General features: G+C 42.7%; 1 protein-coding gene across 1 annotated transcript in view; it reads left to right on the top strand.

Annotated features, from left to right (window-relative positions):
• The window catches only part of RERG (RAS like estrogen regulated growth inhibitor), a 146,655-nt gene extending 146,190 nt beyond the window's left edge, over positions 1 to 465 (top strand). The window contains exon 6 of the mRNA XM_043441731.1: positions 318 to 465. The gene's annotated coding sequence lies outside the window, so the exon portion shown is untranslated. The remainder of the gene's footprint in view (positions 1 to 317) is intronic.
• The last annotated feature ends 21,029 nt before the right edge of the window (positions 466 to 21,494 follow it).

Below are 21,494 nucleotides of genomic sequence, written 5' to 3'. Positions count from 1 at the left end.
TATTATTTATAAGTTTCAAAAAATACCAGAAAGTGCTTATGACAATTTTTAAAAGGATGAATGAGATATAAATAATTCATGTAAATCTCAACCACATAAAAACTATGCATAAAAAGAAGAAAAATGAAATCTTTAAATAAAATTATCTTTTACTAATTTTGGTGTTTGTCAAATAATCTGCATAGGCATAACTTTCAGAAGAAAAATAAGTTGTTGGCAGTACTAAAAATAAATACAACCTAATCTTGAGGATTAAACATCATCTTTTCAGTGAACTTTCCACTGACCTTTCTCCTTTTCCTTCTTTGTATTCACAGACTACTTGGCTTATGATGAGCCCTTTTTAACTTCCATTGTGGTGATTAAAAAGCAGAGATGTTACTTTGCCAACAAAGATCTGTCTAGTCAAAGCTATCGTTTTTCCAGTAGTCATGTGGGTACATGAGAGTTGGACCATAAAGAAAGCTGAGCACCGAAGAATTGATGCTTCTGACCTGTGGTGTTGGAGAAGATTCTTGAGAGTCCCTTGGACTGAAAGGAGATCAAATCAGTCAATCTTAAAGGAAATCAGTCCTGAATATTCACTGAAGGGCTAATGCTGAAGCTCCAATACTTTGGCCACCTGAGGCAAAGAACTGACTCATTGGAAAATGCCCTAATACTAGGAAAGATTGAAGGCAGGAGGAGAAGGGGACGACAGAGGATGAGATGATTGGATGGCATCACTGACTTGATGGACATGAGTTTGAGCAAGCTCTGAGAGTTGGTGATGGACCGGGAAGCCTGGCGTGTTGTAGTCCATGGGGTCACAAAGTTAGACACGACTGAGCGACTAAAGTGAACTGTGGTGATTCATAGTTTTTTCAGTCTCATGAATCAGATAACCATTCAGTCGACTGTAGAAGTTATGCCTTATTTGCTTTTGGTTTCCATAGCCTTGAGGCCAGGGTCTTCTAAAAGCTTAGTACTCATTTGCAATGTGTTGTATTAAATTGAAAGCATTAAAATTGCTGTTCCCTTGGTTTTTTTTTTTTGTGACAGCTTCTATCTTCTATATAATGAGCTTCTGAGGATGTGGCAAGGAACTTTAAAAAAAAATTAAAACAGTATCTGATCACAAGAGCCATCAGATATCAGTTACCTGAATACGAGACCAGTCTCTGGGTGAAAATTGCTATTGTTCCCAGAAAAGAGTGAAATTAAAGGGACGACATACCAGAACTAGAATTATAGCCCAATGACAAAACCAAAATTTAAACCTTGGGAGCCTGTACTCTGTAATCTCTGTCTGAGATAGGAATGTCACTTTTGATTTGACATGTCTGTGTCCACACAGTCACCAGCAAGGCTTGGGTTTGATCCTTGATCCTAGCTGTGACTACCGAGCCAAAACCACTAGCTTAAAAATGTCTGCTTAGTCAAGTCAGTCATTTGTTTCCAGGGGACCCAGAATAAAGAAGTTGTTAAGATTTTTTTTTTTTTAATCTGAGGTTAGTAAATCAATCTGTGGTCTTGGCTTGCAAAAATATGACCTTAATGTAAACCCTGCATAGTTAAATATGGACCCAACCAACTCACATTGCAGGATTGGACCAGCCTCAGTCAGAATTTGGAAATAAGCAATTTGCCTTAAGTCTTCTCTTTTTTCCTTATTTGTCTCTGCTCTTTCTGTCAGTCTGTTTCCCTTCCTTTCTCTCTTTCTCAATGTCTGCTTATCACAATTTGCTGTATAGCAAATGAATGTTTATAACTAAGACCTAATCTCAGAAAATAACATCTTAATTATATTCCTTAACATCTTGAAGTGAATAGATAATCCACAATAATACATTTTTAAATCCCCTTTCTTCTTTTTACTCCTAGTAGAGCTCCTCTGGCACATTTCTGCTCAAACCCTCAAAAAAAAAAAAAAAAAAAAAAAGCTAAAAGCTCCTCCCCTTCTTTCTTCTCCTGTTTGCATATTTCTCCAGATTTTGTGTTAAAGAAGCTCAAAGGACAAACCTAAAAGTGACAGGCTTTTCTTTGGGTGGACAATACAGAGGAAAAAAACAGACAGAGTAAAGCTGAAACCATTTTTGGTGACAAGGGAGGGGGGAAACACCTGGAAATGGTTTATATTTTCAATTTACTGACCATGCCTGCTTTCTATAAATACCTGTCAGTCTTCACATAGGAAAGAAAAACTCATTTTCACTTATTACCATCAGTCTACATTACTCTCCTTTCCCACTTGCTTCATATCAGTCATTAGAAAACCTGAAAACAAATAAAATAACAATTTAAATATTGAGTGCTTCCTGTGTGCTAGACACTGTGATCAATAAATTTCATGCATTATTTAATCCTCAAATCAAACTTGTAAGTTAGAATATTACCACCTTTTAGCAGATGAGGACATGAACATTTATATAAGGTGGTATTTTCCCAAGGCCATTCAGCTAGTAAATAACAGCGGACCAAGTGTTAAGCCTCTGTATCTTTGACTGTAAATATCCAAATTATGAAGTATTGTTTTATACTCTATGAATATAGCAGATTAAAATATGGTATATATTGATTATCTCTTATTTCTCATACATTGTGTGGAACTCATCTCTACATGCCTACTGGAAAAGAATAACATACCAAGAAAAATATTCACATGCATTCCCAAATTATATCTTTAGTTTATTTTAGGACTAGCTCAATAAATTGTGGCTTTCAGGAATCTTAGAATATGCCTTTAACCTCAGCTTCAAGTTCAGTATCTAACATATAAGAACCATGGCCAAGTTTCAAAAAAAATTTTTGGTGTAGAACACTTGGAAAATGAGGTATTCTAATTAATTTTAAAATGTGGTAGTTTTTGTGGTCCATTTCTGAAGTATTGGGTTGACCAAAAAGTTCATTTGGATTTTTCTGTAATAACTTATGGAAAAACCCAAGCAAACTTTTTGACCAATCCATAGTAATAGGAACTTGAACTTGGACTATAAGAGAATACTATTACTAAAGCACTAAGGTAAAAGAGAATCAGTGAGGTGAAAGTCAGGTCAGGTGCAGGGGAGAAATTAGGGTAAGAATTTATCAGAATGTGAGGAGAAACAATAGAATTTTTGTTTATGGTTTTGATATTCAGTCTTGGTTTCTCATATGGCTATAGAAGAAAGATAAGGAATCTTATTGAAGTATTGTTTCTCAAATAGAAAATCATGTATTAAATTTTACAAACCTCTCAAGGTAAAGGCAGGGACCATAATATGTCCATTTTATTGTTAAAGAATTGGCTCATGAGAAAAATGTGTCCAAGGACACTGTGCTGTGCTATGCTTAGTTGCTCAGTCACGTCCAACTCTCTGTGACCCCATGGAGCCCCCAAGGGCCCGCCAGGGTCCTCCTCTGTCCATGGGGATTCTCCAGGCAAGAAGACTGCAGTGGGTTGCCATGCCCTCCTCCAGGGGATCTTCCCAATCCAGGGATTGAACCCAGGTCTCCTGCATTGTGGGCAGATTCTTTACCATCTAAGCCCCGGGTGTGGTAGACAGGATAATGGCCCTTATTATTGTGAATCATTGAATATGTCATCTTACTCAGCAGAAGGGATTTGGCAGATGTGAATTAGTAGAGAATCTTGAGATGGGAAGTTAGCCTAGATGGTCCAGGTGTATCCACTCTAATCACTTGGGTCCTTTTTTATCTAGAGTCACAGAAAGAGATGTACCAATGACAAAAGCGGGATCAGAGAGATATTAACTCAACCCACCATTGTTGGCTTAGAGGATGAAGGAAGGGAGCCATGAGCCAAGAATAGCAGGCAGCCTCTAGAAGCTGCAAAGGACAAGGAAATATATTCTCCCCTTACCAACACCGCCTAGAAAGGAAACTAGCCCTGCTAGCTCCTTGATTTTAAACCAGTGTCAGACTTCTGACCCCTGGAGTTGTTTGATAATAAATCAACATTGTTTTAAGCCAATGCATTTATGGTCATTTTTTCAACAGAAAATGAGTGCATGTATACAAGTTAACACACGGCAGAGGGAGAACTACCCTATTTTTACTAATATTTGAGTACTGCCATCTGTCAGTGCTATATTCTCACTTCACATATTACAGCCCACAAAATAACTCGCAAGAGGGATGTTATTCCCATTTTTCAGATAAAGAAAGTAGTGGTTAATTACACACCTATGTTCATATGATGGCTCAGTTGGTAAGGAATCAGCATGCAATGCAGGAGACCCTGGTTCAATTCCTGGGCCAGGAAGATTCTCTGGAGATGATAGAGGCTACCCACTGTGGTATTCTTGGGCTTCCCTTCTGGCTCAGCTGGTAAAGAATCTGCCTGCAATGTGGGAGACCGGGGTTTGATCCCCGGGTTTGGAAGGTCCCCTGGAGAAGGGAAAATCTACCCACTTCAATATTCTGGCCTGGAGAATTCTATGGACTGTATAGACCATGGGGTCACAAAGAGTCGGACATGACTGAGGGACTTTCACTTTCATGTTCATATGATATTAGTCAAAGAGCTGTCTTAGCCATTGACAGATCCTGTAGGTTTCTACCACCCCATACTGTTTCGCAGCTCAGGGTTTTTGACTTCTAACAGACTGTCTTCATGACTCAGTCAATTGTTAGCAAAATGTTGAACTACATGGAATTTTTTCCAAACGTTCCATGGTATACATTTAAACAGTACATTTAAGTAGCTCAGAGACCCCCGAAAGTAGGACTTTTAACCAATGTGTGCTGTTCTGAGCTGAATTGTGATGTTCCCTGTCACCTGCCCCCACCCAAATTCATCTGTAGAAGTCTTAACCAGAGTACCTCGAATTGTGGCTGTATTTGGAAGTGGGGCCTTTAAAGAGGAAATTATGGTAAAATGAGGGCATGAAAATTAGCTCTCATCCACTGTGACCAGTGTCCTTACAAGAAGAGGAGACAGGGGCGCAGACAACACAGATAGAAACGTGATCATGTGAGGACACAGCACAAGAAAGAGGCCATCTCAAGGCAAGGAGGCCTCAGAAGAACATGAACACACCTTGATCTTGAACTTCTAACTCCAGAACTGTGAGAAAATAAACTTCTGCTGCTCGTCACTCAGCCTGTGGTGCTTTGTTATGGCAGCTTTAACAAACGAATACACATGCCCTTCCAAGAATAAGGTCTCATTCCTGTTTCCCAGAGGAAGATTTACCTGGTCTGAGTGCTGCTTCAGTTCAGTTCAGTTCAGTTGCTCAGTCAAGTCCAACTCTTTGTGACCCCATGGACTACAGCACGCCCCATGGACTGTAGCACACCAGGCTTCCCTGTCCATCACCAGCTCGTGTCCATCGAGTCGGTGATGCCATCCAACCATCTCATCCTCTGTTGCCCCCTTCTCCCCCTACCTTCCATCTTTTCCAGCATCAGGGTCTTTTCTAATGAGTCAGCTCTTCACATCAGGTGGCCAAAGTACTGCAGCTTCAGCTTTAGCCTCGGTCTTTCCAATGAATATTTAGGGCTGATTTCCTCTAGGACTGATAGGTTTGATATCCAGCCAAATGAAAAGGCAAAGAGTGCTGCTTATGTACCAGGTTTTTGTTTATTTCAATTTAGATCAATTCTCTGGGTTTGTTTTTTTTTTTTAATTTTTAAGATTTACTCTTACAGAATCTTTTTAAAAATGTTTATTTTATTTTATTTTTTTTTTTGTTTATTTGGCTGCACAGGGTCTTAGTTGTAGCATAAAGGATCTTTAGTTGCAGCATGCTGGATTTAAGTTGCACTGTTGCCACATGTGGGATCTAGTTCCCCAACCAGCAGTTGAACCTGTGCCCCCTGCATTGGGAGCGTGGAGTCTTAGTCACTGGACCACCAGGGAAGTCTCAGATCAATTCTGTCTGTGGAGAATTTTAAAACTGGTCCTTTTAGATAAATTCAATCTTTAATAGATGGAGAAGAATAATATCCAATAATTCAGATGTATTTACAAAACGTTTCTTTCAATATTACCGTTCAGTCGCTAAGTCGTGTCTGACTCTCTGTGACCCCATGAACTAACTGCAGCACGCGAGGCTTCCCTGTCCTTCACAACCTCCTGGAGTTTGCTCAAACTCTTGTCCATTGAGCCAATGATGCCATCCAAACCTCTGTTGCCCCCTTTTCCTCCTGCCCTCAATCTTCCCCAGCATCCTGGTCTCTTCCAATGAGTCAGCTCTTCGCATCAGTTGACAAAGTATTGGAGCTTCAGCTTCAGCATCAGTCCTTCCAGTGATTTCCTTTAGGAAATCGAATGCCTGAATACTATGTAGGGCAATATTAGCTTTTGAAACAGTAGGAAATTAGCTTTACCTGGTTTTTGTGCAAGTATTTCTCCTGAGAATTTTTCTGTACCTGAGCTATGGAAGGTACTTACCTAAAGAAAAATTTGCTATTATAGCTTAAATGTTGAGAGAACAGTTTAAGTTCTGACTCTGCTCCCCTCTGGGGGTAGCTTTAGTCTACCTCACTTTCCTGACTCTACATTTCTTACACTGTTATACCCTCACCTTATCTTGAGAGTACAGACAAAAGGGATGTTAGTAATAGAAATGACTGTGCTAAAACCATTGAACACAATTTCAAAATATCCTAGCTTGAATGTCACAATAAGAAAAACTTGCTTCCTTTAACAAGGACATTTTAAAATTCCTCTTCTTACCGGAAATGCTGCAAATAGCAACCTTTTTTCTCAGTATCTCCTGAAGGCTTTAAGAAAAATCATTATTTTGGTAGCTATTTATGACAATTGCATATATGAAAAGTGCTACTTACTACTCTGGTCTGGGTAAATGGAAAGAGAAAAATTAGTATTATAGTTCTAGAAAGAGAGGGTAAGGAACTAGAGGCTGCCACTCAGCTGATGCCAAGTTCTTCACATGGTCAAGATCAGCTACCTTCATCCTGGAATGCAAAGATTGCAATAGTTCCAAGCTTCTTTCTGTTTTAGTATCTTCCTGAGAGGAAAAGGGTTTTAGTAAATTCTCAGCATGTACTCATTTGCTCTCCAGTTGAATCTGCAGCTTTAAGAAAGGCAATTCTAAATGTGGTAGCTCTCTGGAATTTTCAAACTGGTGTTATTTAATGCCAGTTCATATCAATCCAATTTCTTCTAATGTTCTCAGAGCATTAATTACTTCAATCTCTTCCTCCATCTCTGTTTCTATGCCCAGAATTTCCAGGGAGCAGCTTTATTCCATGCAGACGAAAATGGCCCCTAAGTCTGAGTAACTGATTCAGACGTAAAAAGGCAGTTCTTTATTATGCCATTTGTTTCCTCAGGCTTCATATTTGGCAGCAGTTTGTTCAAGCACTTGGCATGAGTGATGATAAAGCATTAGTGTTTGGCATATAAATGCCAAGCACAGGTATTTTGTGCATCATTCAAAGGCCCAAATAGCAGGCAAATTCTAGTTGCCTCCTCTAAAAGGCCTTTAAAATTTTTCAAATCATACATTCTGTCACATAATCTTATATCCTATTTATTGTGACTCTACATTTGTATAATGGCCTCATGCTTCTTCACTGAATTTTATGTCTCCACATACTCTTGAACCTAAGACAGTACTAAGAAGAAAGTTCGTGCCAACTATTTCTTTATTTAAAACCAGAAAAGAGCTTGTCAGAATATAAATTTTATGACAAACATGTTTATTGATATTGTGAAAGAGTACCTATGCCTTAAATAGATAATGAACATAAGTAGATAATAATAAGTATAATAGATAAGAAACAGCAGAGGGAAGACACCTTGTACTCAGAAACTTTCTGCTCTTCCCTCTTTACTTAAAAATATAACCCATAACACTTGCGTTCTTTTTCCTACATAATTCAGAATTATTTGCTAGAATTTATCTGCACTGAAGACAGCAATAACTATAATCCAAAGTGTATTTAGCATGATGTCAAGTCGTTTCTTCCAGATATAGAAGCAATTGGTGATAAATTTCCAGTTATCACTGGTGAAAGGACAGGTGTGCCACCCCAGTGCCACAGCTCAATTTTCGAGACCATTTTACCATCAGGGTGTCTATGGGAGACCTTCTTGGAATCAGAGGCAAATTATTTGCTGAAGTAAATGCTTCTTGTTTGTCCCAATATTTTAGAGACTAGTAGCATTCAAGGAATCAGAAAATATTTCCAGCTTACTTTTTAAAAACACACCAAAAAGTAGTTGTTTGAATATGGTTTACACCTGCTAAAAATAAGGTGACCATGTTTGCCATCCAAACTGAAGCACTTTGGAGCCTAAGGGAGATTTACTAATAAGTTTGCCGAGAAAATAGGCATAAACTAAGACTGTCCCAGGAAAAATGGCTTCTACGTTCACCCTACTCATAAATACACTTTTGCCACAATGCCAAGGAAAGGTAATTTGTGCTGTAAAGTATATTATTCCTCTAAGAGTACCATGATTTTCATCAAAATTTTGCAGTCTTTTACTGTCTGCAGCATTTTCTCCTGCCTGCTGGCATCTAAATGTCAATCCAATGAGCAGAACTCACAAATATGCAAAACAGAAAACTCAAAATCTGACCTGTCCATCATCAGAACTTGACCTCTTTCAATGCTCTGTCAGTCCCACCCCAAACAACAAAGTGAGAAACAGAATCAATGGTTTTGTCTAGACAGTATCAATCAATGTCATCCCTCAAAAAAATGAACAAGCATGGAAACTAATAGTGAGAAAGTGAACTTGATGTGCTCACAATTAATTCATTGCATGCATCACCGTACAGAGAAGCTCAAATATATATGGCTATTATAAATCCATAAGCCTTGCATAGACAGAGCCCCTAAAAACTGTTCTGATTCTAGAATTTGAATCTTTAGGGAAAAAAAGAGTAAAAAATTTTATCCCACATAACTGAATTTAGAACATGAACCCTGTTCTGTAATAGAAAAGAAAAAAGACATTGAGTGTGAAATGCTTTTGCCTTGAGACCTCAGGGAAACTGGAAATTACTTCATTCATTTCAGATGACACTTCTGTTCAAATGAATGTGTGTAGGCCTTAAGAACTAAGGTGCTCCCAGGACACAGATAAAAGAAGGCAAAGGCTACTTTCTTCTGAGTAACCTGACCTTCTGTGATGGGGAAATAGAGAGACAATATCCCCATCTAAATCAGGCACTTCCAGTACCTTTGTACTAGAGAAGGCATAAAAGACTGGTCAAGGTCAACCTTTGGTTTGAGTTATACTCAATATCAGTTGTTACTATTCCAGGGTCTGGCTGATGATAGAATATTATAAAAATAACTTTTGGGGAAAATGTAACTGAATCAATAGAGCTTAGTTAATGTTTTTCACAAAAGGCTTGTGTGGCCGCCTGATGCAAAGAACTGACTCCTTTGAAGAGACCCTGATGCTGGGAAAGATTGAAGGTGGGAGGAGATGGGACAACAGAGGATGAGGTGGTTGGATGGCATCACTGACTCAGTGGACGAGTAGACTCCAGGAGTTGGTGATGGACAGGGAGGCCTGGTGTGCTGCAGTCCATGGGGTCGCAGTCTGACACGAGTGAGCAACTTAACTGAACTGAAGTCATGTCTGACTCTCTGTTACCCCATGGACTGTAGCCCACCAGGTCCTCTGTCCATAGGGATTCTCCAGGCAAGAATACTGGAGTGGGTTGTCGTGCCCTCCTCCAGGGCATCTCCCAACCCGGGGATCGAACCTGTGTCTCTTATGTCTCCTGCATTGGCAGGCAGGTTCTTTACCACTAGCACCATCTGGGAAGCTCCCACAAAAGGCTTACATACTTTCAATTCTGTAGTCAGAGAGTTTTCAACTTAGAAAAATCAGAATTTGCAGAGTAAGAATATTACCGTGCTCTCCTTTGTAAGAAGAAGCTTAAATACAAATAGATTTTGTGGTTTACCTAAGATCACCCTGAGTGGGTGGCAGAGCTAAGGATGTACAGCACAAGTACCTTCTGTTTTGTTAGACTACTGGGAAGTGAAGGATATTTTAGGCATTTCAAGAACAAAATGTTACCGCAATGTTTTTGGTAAAGAGCACACTATATGTTTTTTTTTTTCCATTTATCAGTTGGAGGCTAACTACTTTACGATATTATAGTGGTTTTTGCCATACATTGACATGAATCAGCCATGGATTTACACGTGTTCCCCATCCCGATCCCCCCTCCCACCTCCCTCCCTATCCCATCCCTCTGGGTCTTCCCAGTGCACCAGCCCTGAGCACTTGTCTCTTGCATCCAACCTGGGCTGGTGATCTGTTTCACCCTTGATAGTATACTTGTTTCAATGCTATTCTCTCAGAACATCCCACCCTTGCCTTCTCCCACAGAGTCCAAAAGTCTGTTCTGTACATCTGTGTCTCTTTTTCTGTTTTGCCTATTGGGTTATCGTTACCATCTTTTTAAATTCCATATATGTGCGTTAGTATACTGTATTGGTCTTTATCTTTCTGGCTTACTTCACTCTGTATAACGGGCTCCAGTTTCATCCATCTCGTTAGAACTGATTCAAATGAATTCTTTTTAATGGCTGAGTAATATTCCATGGTGTATACGTACCACAGCTTCCTTATCCATTTGTCTGCTGATGGGCATCTAGGTTGCTTCCATGTCCTGGCTATTATAAACAGTGCTGCGATGAGCATTGGGGTACACGTGTCTCTTTCAGATCTGGTTTCCTCGGTGTGTATGCCCAGGAGTGGGATTGCTGGGTCATATGGCAGTTCTATTTCCAGTTTTTTAAGGAATCTCCACACTGTATATGTTTTAACATATCACGTTGACCATTGATTCACAAAGTGCATCAGTGTCTCTGGGGAACTTGTTAGAAATGCAAAAATTTTGCCCCTTTCCCAACCAGATCTCCATGTTAGTTGCTCAGTCATGTCTATTCTTTGTGACCCCATACACTGCAGCCCTCCAGGCTCCTCTGTCCATGGAATTCTCCAGGCACAAATACCAGAGTGGGTAGACATTCCCTTCTCCTGTAATGCAGGAGACCCGGGTTTGATTCCTGAGTCAGGAAGGTCCCCTGGAGGAGGGCATGGCTACCAACTCCAGTATTCTTGCCTGGAGAATTCCATGAACAGAGGAGCCTGGAGGGCTACAGTCCATGAGGTCTCAAAGAGTTGGACACAAATGAACAACTAAAACACACTTTTTTCCCCCCAGACATTTCAAGTTAACGAATGTAGCCTTTTTGTATGTATGGGAAGATGCAAAAGTCTGGGCTCATTGAAATCATTCCTTTGACATACACCTCAGCTATCTGGGCCAATATTCTGTGTTTTCCCCTACCGAGTCTCCTCAGAAACATTGGCAGGTTGCTGCAGTGGCTGAAGGCTTGATGGTAGGCATCCTGGTTCTATCTTGAATTCCCTCAGGGCTCACCATCGAGGCAGCTATAATATGATGGCTTGATGGCGGCAACATCCTTTGTTTACTGATACAGCGGGCAACAGTTTTTTCATTGACAGAAATAATACACAAGTATTGTATATGCTTTCTATTTCCAAAGGTATACTGTTTTTAATGTAAAAAAAAAATTGACCATCAGAGCAAAAAGGAATCACTACTACAATTCTACCTGAAACTTAATTTGGGAAGGTTTCTTCTAACAATACATAGAATACATCTGGTCATTGCTAACTGATATGATTGACTTTATTTCAAGAAATCCCATATGTGAGCAGTAGCAGCATCAGTATGAGACACTCATCAATATACTATAATTTTCCAAGAAAAGAAACTTCAGTTTCCATTGTGGGCAGTCAATTAACTTTTATGAGTTCTTGTGACACCAATATAACCTCTGATTTCACCCCCAAGAGCTCATGTAACAACATTCAGTATAATCAATCTGAAAAAAATTAACTTTGATAACCAAGGAAACATAAAAACCAGTGTTTTTAGATAGGAAATTGAATACATGAATTTATAATTTTACTTAGCAATTCAAAATGAAAGGTCAAACCATATCCCTGGGCCAGGAAGTAGGAATGACTGTTGCTAAAGTGTAATTTAATAAGTGAATAAATGGCCAGATGATCTTGCAGTCATGGTAACTGATTTCTCTATGACTATACTGAAAACAGATTTGCCTGAGAAAGTAAAAGCTCTCATTTTATTTATGCAGTCTAGATTTCACATAAGACAAAATATTAGGACATAAACAAGCATTTGCCACTAACATTTACAATATTTGCTGTTGAAAAAATGATACTTAGGATGTCTGAAGCAATGATGCACACTTGATTAACCATTGTTCTCTCTGATTATTTTTTTTTCAAAGCAGTAAATAGGCATATATTAAACTGCAAAAAAAAAAAAAAAAAAGCCAAACAACTGCAAAGCATAAAATTTTCAAACATGAATCCCAAGCTAGATTTCTGAATCTGCTGATATTAGAAGCAAATCTGTGGGACAGTGAGCCTACCTATAAAACAAAGGTTTTTGATTAGATTTTAGGAAAGACAATGATGAAAGGTATTAATAGATTTGAACATTAAAATAGGCCACATAGAGAAGGAAGCATACTTCTCACATTATAATGTCATCTAAACATATACTACATTATGCATATACATAAATTACATGTGAAGTGAAAGTCACTCAGTCATGTCCGACTCTTTGCAACCCCATATACAGTAGCCTACCAGGTTTCTCTGTCCATTAAATTCTCCAGGCCAGAATAGCTGTTCCCTTCTCCAGGGAATCTTCCCAACCCAGGGATGGAACACAGGTCTCCCACATTGTAGGCAGATAGATTCTTTACCCTCTGAGCCACCTATATACACCCTTAAATTAAATATTGATAAATTAAGTACATATGTATATACACATATATAATATGTATATGGCAATATGTAATTTGCCGTGAAACCCCATGAACAGCATGAAAAGGCAAAAAGATAGGACACTGAAAGATGAACTCCCCAGGTCAGTAGGTGCCCAATATGCTACTGGAGATCAGCGGAGAAATAACTCCAGAAAGAATGAAAAGACGGAGCCAAAGCAAAAACAACACCCAGCTGTGGATGTGCCTAGTGATAGAAGCAAAGTCCGATGCCGGAAAGAGCAATATTGCATAGGAGCCTGGAATGTTATATCCATGATTCAAGGCAAACTGGGAGTGGTCAAACAGGAGATGGCAAGAGTGAACATCGACATTTTAGACTGGAATGGGTGAATTTAACTCAGATGACCATTATATCTACTACTGTGGACAAGAATTCCTTAGAAGAAATGGAGTAGCCATTATAGTCAACAAAAGAGTCCAAAATGCAGTACTTGGATACAATCTCAAAAACAACAGAATGACCTCTGTTTGTTTCCAAGGCAAACCATTCAATATCACGCTAATCCAAGTTGTTATGCCCGATGTCCGAATCCCCGAGCGGGAAGAGAGAAGGCCTCCAAGACAATGCAACTTGCAAAAAGGGAAGTTTATTGCTGAGTCGAGTCAGGGCTCCTGCCGCATCCAACGCAGTGGTGCGGGGTCAGAGAGCCCCGAGCCCAAGCTGTTACACAAATTTATAGGGTGAGCACACGCCGCTGGTAGTTGGTTTAAGCGGATTGGTTACAAGTTTGCAAAACAATTTCATTGGTCCTTTCAAAACTTTCATGCGCACAGGACTTTCCTGGGGGTTTCTGCCCCGTTCCTAATTGGCAAACAGCGGTCAGTGTTAAGCTGATTGGTTGTATCCAGGTGGCCTGATAATCTTACCACCCAGAAGTAGGAAGGCCTACTCCTAATCTAAGCTGCCTGCCATGGCGTTACTTCTGCTCACCTCACATTCCCCCCTGTCTGTTGTTCAGGTAGAGGAATCTTCCTCTTTTCCATCTTGGGCCACTGGCTGATATTGTCGTCTCAACACCATAATCTGAATGGTGTTGAGGCATTTTTTAATAAATGATACTAGTCAGTTTAAAATACATGGGCCAAATGTGAGTATCAATAATAGCACTATAAGTGGACCCAGGAGGGTGGAAATTAAGGTAGTCAGCCAGGGGGAGCATTGAAACCAACACTCAAACCATCTCTGCTGGGCTTCCCGTTCTCTCTTTCATTGTGCCAGTCGCTCTCTCACTTTTGCCATAGATTCTCTTTTCACTCTTGTATGGTCTGCATAGAAACATTCTTTTCCCAGAGCCGTGCAGACCCCACCCTGTTGGAGAAAAATCAAGTCTAATCCTCTCTTATTCTGCAAGACCACCTCAGACAAGGAAGTCAAAGACTTCTCTAAGTGACTGATTGAGTTATATCTTCATCTACAGCGGCTCGTAGGGAGGAAAGCCCTTGGCCTTGCAGAGATAGTGAAGCTTGGTTAAATTGCACCTGTATCTGAGGTACTTGGCCCTGGGGATTGCGCCACACTTGGGACTACCAAATCTCTGTTTCCTACGTCCCATTCCCGGGGCCCATCACAAGAGGTTACACAGCTCCAGATCCTGCAATAATAGCTTTCCATGCCACCACAGGTTTTCCAGTTATTTCTTATGTTGCCTGGGCACACAAAGAACCCCTCTTGGCCGAGTTTTCTCCCGGTCCCTATGGCCCCCCATGGCCCAAACTGTGGGTATTTCCCCCGGGGTCCTTCCCCGGGGAAGACCCCCCTCAGATCAAAGTAAAGGTCTGGCCACCAGATGTTCGGAGGGTGAACTCCTGAGGTTTCGTTGAGCAGCTCGTGGGTCTGCCCATCGCTGAGTTTCCAGGTGATCTTGGCAAGTTGATGGGGGTTGCGACTAGTCGCTCCTGGGTCGGTAAGGGCAGCCATCAACAGGAGAATTAGGAGGCCTCCCAGCGGACGAGTTTCAGGTTCAAAGGATTTGACGGGTGAGGATTCGCCTTCCATTCTGCTCGCGCTTTTTCTTGTTCTTCCGGTGTGGCTTGCCGCACATGATTGCAGTGAACCCAGGGTCCAATCCCGTCAACCTTGACAGCGGTAGGAGTGGTAAGGAGAACAACATAAGGGCCTTTCCATCTAGGTTCTAATACTTTAGACTGGTGCTGTTTTACCCAAACCCAATCACCTGGGCCAATATTATGTGAGGGGATGGCCCCCTTATTTTGACCCTCATGTATCTCTCGAATCAATTTCCAAACATGGTTATGCACCCTACTTAATGCCATCAGAGTTTGCTGGAATTGTCCCAAAGTCCTGCTCCTGCCAGCCCAAGACTGAACAAGGTTGCTATGGTGATCGCACTGATTGGCTCTCTCTTTTGTCTTAGCATTTCCTGGTCCCAATGTGAGCACATAACCTCTTCAGAGTGGTATAAGATTTTTGGCATTACAGCAACCAAGACACAGAGTGGGTGGCAGGCATTTTCCTTTGAAAATAGGACACACAGGAGGGGGTCTTCCATACAGAATCTCAAAAGGGGTAAGATTCAGCTTATAAAGGGTGTTGCATGCCCAAAAGAGTGCGAAGGGAAGGAGGGTCACCCAGTCCCTGCCAGTCTCTATTGCCAACTTTGTCAAAGTTTCTTTTAGGGTCCAATTCATTCTCTCAACCTGTCCTGAGCTCTGGGGATTATATTCACAATGTAACTTCCATTTTGTCCCCAGAGCTTGGGCCAGCCCTTGTACAATCTGGCTCACAAAGGCAGGTCCGTTATCAGAGCCCATAGTCACTGGCAGCCCGTACCTAGGCACTATCTCCTCTAAGATCTTTTTAGCAACCACTATTTCTGTCTCTCCCTTAGTGGGGAAGGCCTCCACCCACCCCGAGAAGGTATCTACCAGAACCAACAGATAGCGATACCCATACTTGCCTGGCCTTACCTCAGTGAAATCTATCTCCCAGTGTTGCCCTGGCTTTTCCCCTCGGTACCTCATTCCCGTGTGCTGCTTCTTCTCTGCCCTCATTAGCTGGCACGCTTTGCAAGCCTGAATTATCTCTCATACAATTGCATTTTGTCGAGGGAACCTCAGGCAGGCCGTCTGGAGAAGTGTTCTCAGCCCATATTGTCTGTCCTGAATCATCAACTATGGCGGCTCCCGCCTTCTTTTGCCCATCTTTTACATAGCTACTCCCATCGGTGAACCATTTAAGTCTTTCCGTGCCGCCAGGGCCTCAGCCAGTATCTCACTGCAATCATGGAGAGGGCAGTCTTTCTCTGGGTTAGGTAGGAGCGTGGCTGGATTCAGGAAGCAAGGGGTCTGAAAACGCACCCATGGGGCATCGAGCAGCAAGGCCTGGTAATGTGTCAAGTGGGCATTGGAGATCCACTTACCCGGCGGCTGCTTCAAAACCCCTTCAATGACATGGGGGGTGTAAACCAAGAGTTGCTGTCCATACATCAACTTGTGAGCATCGCGGACGAGGGGATGATGCGAAGGCAAGGGGGCCACCCAGCGGCCACCGGGTCCAATCGCTTCGAAAGGTATGCCACTGGCCGCTTCCACGGTCCCCATTGTTGCGTCAAGACCCCCTTTCCTATTCCTTGCTTTTCATCTACAAACAGCTGGAATGGTTTATTTGGGTTAGGCAGGGCAAGGGCCGGGGCTTCTAGTAGGGCCCATCTGAGTGTCTGGAAAGCCTGTTTCATTGGCTCAGTCCAAGTCTAGTTTGGGGTCTCTTTACTTCCCTCATACAAGGGCCAGGCCTTCTCAGCAAACCCCATGATCCACAGTCTGCAATATCCAACAGTCCCCAGAAACTCTCTCACCTGGCAAGGGGTCTTGAGCTCTGGTATCTGTAATATTGTTTCCTTCATGGCCTGGGTTAGCCACCTTTACCCCTGCCTGATCTTATACCCAAAATAGGTGACCTCTTGCCAGGCTATTTGTGCCTTCTTTGAGCTAGCACGATACCCCAAGGTGCCTAGGGTCTGTAAGAGGTCCCCGGTGGCACAGCTGCATGCCTCCTCTGTGGTTCCAGCCAACATAAGGTCATCCACATATTGTAGCAGAATGACCTCTGGGTGGCAAGTCTGATATTCATAGAGGTCCTCACTCAGAGCCTCATTAAACAAGGTAGGGGAGTTCTTGAACCCCTGTGGGAGGTGGGTCTAGGGATAAGACATGTATCGGCTGTCCAAGTCCATCCATGACTGTCATTCTCCCAGGGTCAAAATGAATCTGAGCATTAACTTTAGTCAACAAATCTCTTCCAAGTAGAGGGGCTGGGCATTCTGGTATCACCAGAAACGAATGGAACACCTGGTGGGTCCCCAGATCTACTTTTCGTTCTGTGGTCCAACAATATCTTTTTGTCCCTGTGGCTCCTTGCACCAAGCTGGTTTTCTTAGACATTGGTCCCAGTTTTTGATTTAAAACAGAGTGTTGGGCACCAGTATCTACCTTGAAGCCAACGGGTTTTCCCTCCACATGTATGGTTACCCAGGACTCGGGGAGGGGTGCCAAGTCTTGACCCCCCTAGTCATTGTCTTCTGCATATAGAACTTGAGTTCTAGGGGAGACTCTCTCTCTCTGGGTCGTTCCTCTCCTCGGGTCCCTCTTAGGGCACTCGTTTTTCCAGTGCCCCTGTTCTTTGCAGTAGGCACACTGATCTTTCTTTAGGGCCTGCCATTTTGGTTTATCTTTTTCTCTCATCCGGGGGTCTCGAGGTTCCCTCAATTCTGTTCCAGCCTTTATCCCCGCAAAAAGAATCTGGGCTAGCTCCCTCTGGTTCTTCTGGTTTTCCCTCGCTCTATGTTCTCTATCTTCCTTCCTGATCTTCTCAGCTAATTCCCTTTCCTCCAGTCGAATTCTTTCTTCCCTTTCTTCTGGGGACTCCCTATTATTAAATACCTTTTCAGCTGCTTTCAGTAAATCCTGTATCGTCTGTTCTCCCAATCCGTCTATCTTTTGTAATTTCTTCCTAATATCTGGGGCTGCCTGATTTACAAATGCTAACAGAACTGCAGCGCGTGACTTCTCAGCCTGGGGGTCCGTAGGTGTATATTGCCTGAAAGCTTCCATCAGCCTCTCTAGGAAGGCTGCCGGGCTCTCAGTGGGCTCTTGCCTTACTAAATTTACCTTTGCCAAATTTGTCAGCTTTCTAGCTACGGCCCTCAGGCCAGCCATCAGAGTCTGGCGGTACACTCAGAGACGCTCCCTACCTTCCGCTCACTCAAAATCCCAGTTAGGCTGCAACAGAGGAAACCCCTCGTCCACGAGATGAGGCTGGGCGGTTGGCCTCCCATCGACCCCCAGGACCCGTTTCCGCACTTCTGCCAGAATTCGCTCCCATTCTTCTGTGGTGAAGAGCACCTGCAACAGCTGCTGACAATCGTCCCAGGTGGGGTTGCGAGTGAACAAATGGAATCTAAGAGGTCAATGAGGCCTTGAGGTTTCTCTGAGAATGGTAGGGAAGAGAGAGGGAGAGAGGAAGTCACTGAGAACAACCACCAAAAATCATACCGGGAGTGGTGGTGGCCAAGAGGTTGGGCTTATGGTATGCTTTTGGAACTGTTTATGTGCCTGCGTCGTTGCACGGAAGTTTTCTTGCTGGGGGCGGGCACCCTAGGGGCTTCTAGCCCCTTCCATGACCCCCTTATCCTCTCACGGGAGTCTTCAAGTGGCAGGCGCCCTAATGGCCTTTAAGTGCCTGACCCGTGCCCACACAAAGAATTTTAGGCCATGTCCTCAGTTAAGGATGTTAAAGGAGAGTTTCACCCGGTCGGGCTCTAGTTACTGAGGCTCACTTAGGGTAGGGCCTTCAGAGTCCGCCAGGGTGTAGCCCTGGCCGGGACTCATCAATTGCCCCCACAACCGTTCGCCTGTTCACTGAAACTCCTGAAAAGAGTAGGAGTTGAGGGCAGATCAGAGAAGAAGGGGAGAAGGAGAATAAGTCAGAAGAGAGAGAAGAGAACGATGCACCAGAAGAGAACAAGACCAGAGACAATGCCGGCACACACACAAACACGGAGAGCCAAAGACAAACACACGGACAGACAAACGTTGGCCGACAACACAGCGCTGGGTTTTCGGGCCCCCTGAGTTTTCTTGCCTCACCGAATGGCGTCCACTGCTCACCAGACTTGGGATCAGGAGAGGAACTCTCCTTCCCACAGAGCCGGCTGCCTTCCAGCACGCTCGCTGGCCTCGGTCTTGCGCCGGCTGGAACGTCCAGCCCGTTCCCAACTCTCTATAGAAAGCTTTCTCCTGTGCCAGATACCTTCCTGCTTCACAGCGGGGCCTCGGATTTACACTGGACTTTCCTGTCCTGCCTGAGCACCGGTGCTATTATCTATCCTTCCCCTCTGTCCTGGAAGTGTTCTTTTCCCCCGGTCAAGGGATCCCGGATGAGCCCCCAGATGTTATGCCCGATGTCCGAATCCCCGAGCGGGAAGAGAGAAGGCCTCCAAGACAATGCAACTTGCAAAAAGGGAAGTTTATTGCCGAGTCGAGTCAGGGCTCCTGCCGCATCCAACGCAGTGGTGCGGGATCAGAGAGCCCCGAGCCCAAGCTGTTACACAAATTTATAGGGTGAGCACACGCCGCTGGTAGTTGGTTTAAGCGGATTGGTTACAAGTTTGCAAAGCAATTTTATTGGTCCTTTCAAAACTTTCACACGCGCAGGACTTTCCCGGGGGTTTCTGCCCCGTTCCTAATTGGCAAACAGCGGTCAGTGTTAAGCTGATTGGTTGTATCCAATAATCTTACCACCCAGAAGTAGGAAGGCCTACTCCTAATCTAAGCTGCCTGCCATGGCGTTACTTCTGCTCGCCTCACACAAGTCTATGCCCTGACCAGTAATGCTGAAGAAGCTGAAGTTGATGAAGTTGAATGGTGCTATGAAGACCTACAAGACCTTTTAGAACTAAGAACCCCCAAAAAATGTCCTTTTCTTTATAGGTGACTGGAATACAAAAGTAGGAAGTCAAGAAACACTTGGAGTAACAGGCAAATTTGGCCTTTGAGTACAGAATGAAGCAGGGCAAAGGCTAATAGAGTTTTCCCAAGAGAATGCATTGGTCATAGCAAACATCCTCTTCTAACAACATAAGAGAAGACTCTACACAGGGACATCACCAAATGGTCAATACTGAAATCAGATTGATTATATTCTTTGCAGCCAAAAATGGAGAAGCTCTATACAGTCAGCAAAAACAAGACTGGGAGCTGACTGTGGCTCAGATCATGAACTCCTTGTTGCCAAATTCAGACTGAAATTGAAGAAAGCAGGGAAAACCACTAGACCATTCAGGTATTACCTGAATCAAATCCCTTTTGATTATACAGTGGAAGTGACAAATAGATTCAAGGGATTAGATCTGACAGACAGAGTGCCTGAAGAACTATGGATGGAGGTTCATGACATTGTACAGGAGACAGGGATCAAGACCACCCCCCAGAAAAAGAAATGCAAAAAGGCAAAATGGTTGTCTGAGGAAGTCTTACAAATAGTTGAGAAAAGAAGAGAAGTGAAAGGCAAAGGAGAAAAGGAAAGATATACCCATTTGAATGCAGAGTTCCAAAGAATAGCAAGGAGAGATAAGAAAGCCTTCCTCAGAGATCAGCACAAAGAAATAGAGGAAAACAATAGAATGGGAGAGACTAGAGATCTCTTCAAAAAAAGTAGAGATACCAAGGAAACATTTCTTGCAAAGATGGACAAAATAAAGGACAGAAATGATATGGACCTAACAGAAGCAGAAGATATTAGAAAAGGGGGCAAGAATACACAGAAGAACTATAAAAAAAAGATCTTCATGACCCAGATAACCATGATGGTGTGGTCACTCACCTGGGGCCAGACATCCTGGAATGCAAAGTCAAGTGGCCCTTACAAAGTATCACTATGAACAAAGCTAGTGGAGGTGATGGAATTCCAGTTGAGCTATTTCAAATCCTAAAAGATGATGCTGTGAAAGTGCTGCACTCAATATGCCAGCAAATTAGGAAAACTCAGCAGTGGCCACAGGACTGGAAAAGATCAGTCTTCATTCCAATCCCAAAGAAAGGCAATGCTAAACAATGCTCAAACTATTGCCCTCATCTCACATGCTAGCAAAGTAATGCTCAAAATTCTCCAAGCCAGGCTTCAACAGTACATGAACCGTGAACTTCAAGATGTTCAAGCTGGATTTAGAAAAGGTAGAGCAACCGGAGATCAAATTGCCAGCAACTGTTGGATCATCAATAAAGCAAGAGAATTCCAGAAAAACATCTACTTCTTCTTTATTAACTACACCAAAGCCTTTGACTGTGTGAATCACAACAAACTGTGGAAAATTCTTCAAGAGACGGGAATACTGACCACCTGACCTGCCTCCTGAGAAACCTGTATGCAGGTCAGGAAGCAACGGGTAGAACTTTTCATGGAACAACAGACTGGCTCCAAATTGGGAAAGGAGTACGTCAAGGTTGTATATTGTCACCCTGCTTATTTAACTTATATGCAGAGTATATCATGCAAAATGCCAGGCTGGATAAAGCAGAAGCTGGAAACAAGATTGCTGGGAGAAATATTAATAACTTCAGATACACAGATGACACCACCCTTATGGCAGAAAGTGAAGAAGAACTAAAAAGCCTCTTGATGAAAGTGAAAGAGGAGA

The sequence above is a fragment of the Cervus canadensis genome, chromosome 21, assembly GCF_019320065.1.
Source record: "Cervus canadensis isolate Bull #8, Minnesota chromosome 21, ASM1932006v1, whole genome shotgun sequence".
NCBI classification, from domain to species: domain Eukaryota; kingdom Metazoa; phylum Chordata; class Mammalia; order Artiodactyla; family Cervidae; genus Cervus; species Cervus canadensis.
The sequence above is the reverse complement of the archived record's forward strand: the minus strand, read 5'-3'. Positions and strand labels throughout refer to the sequence as shown.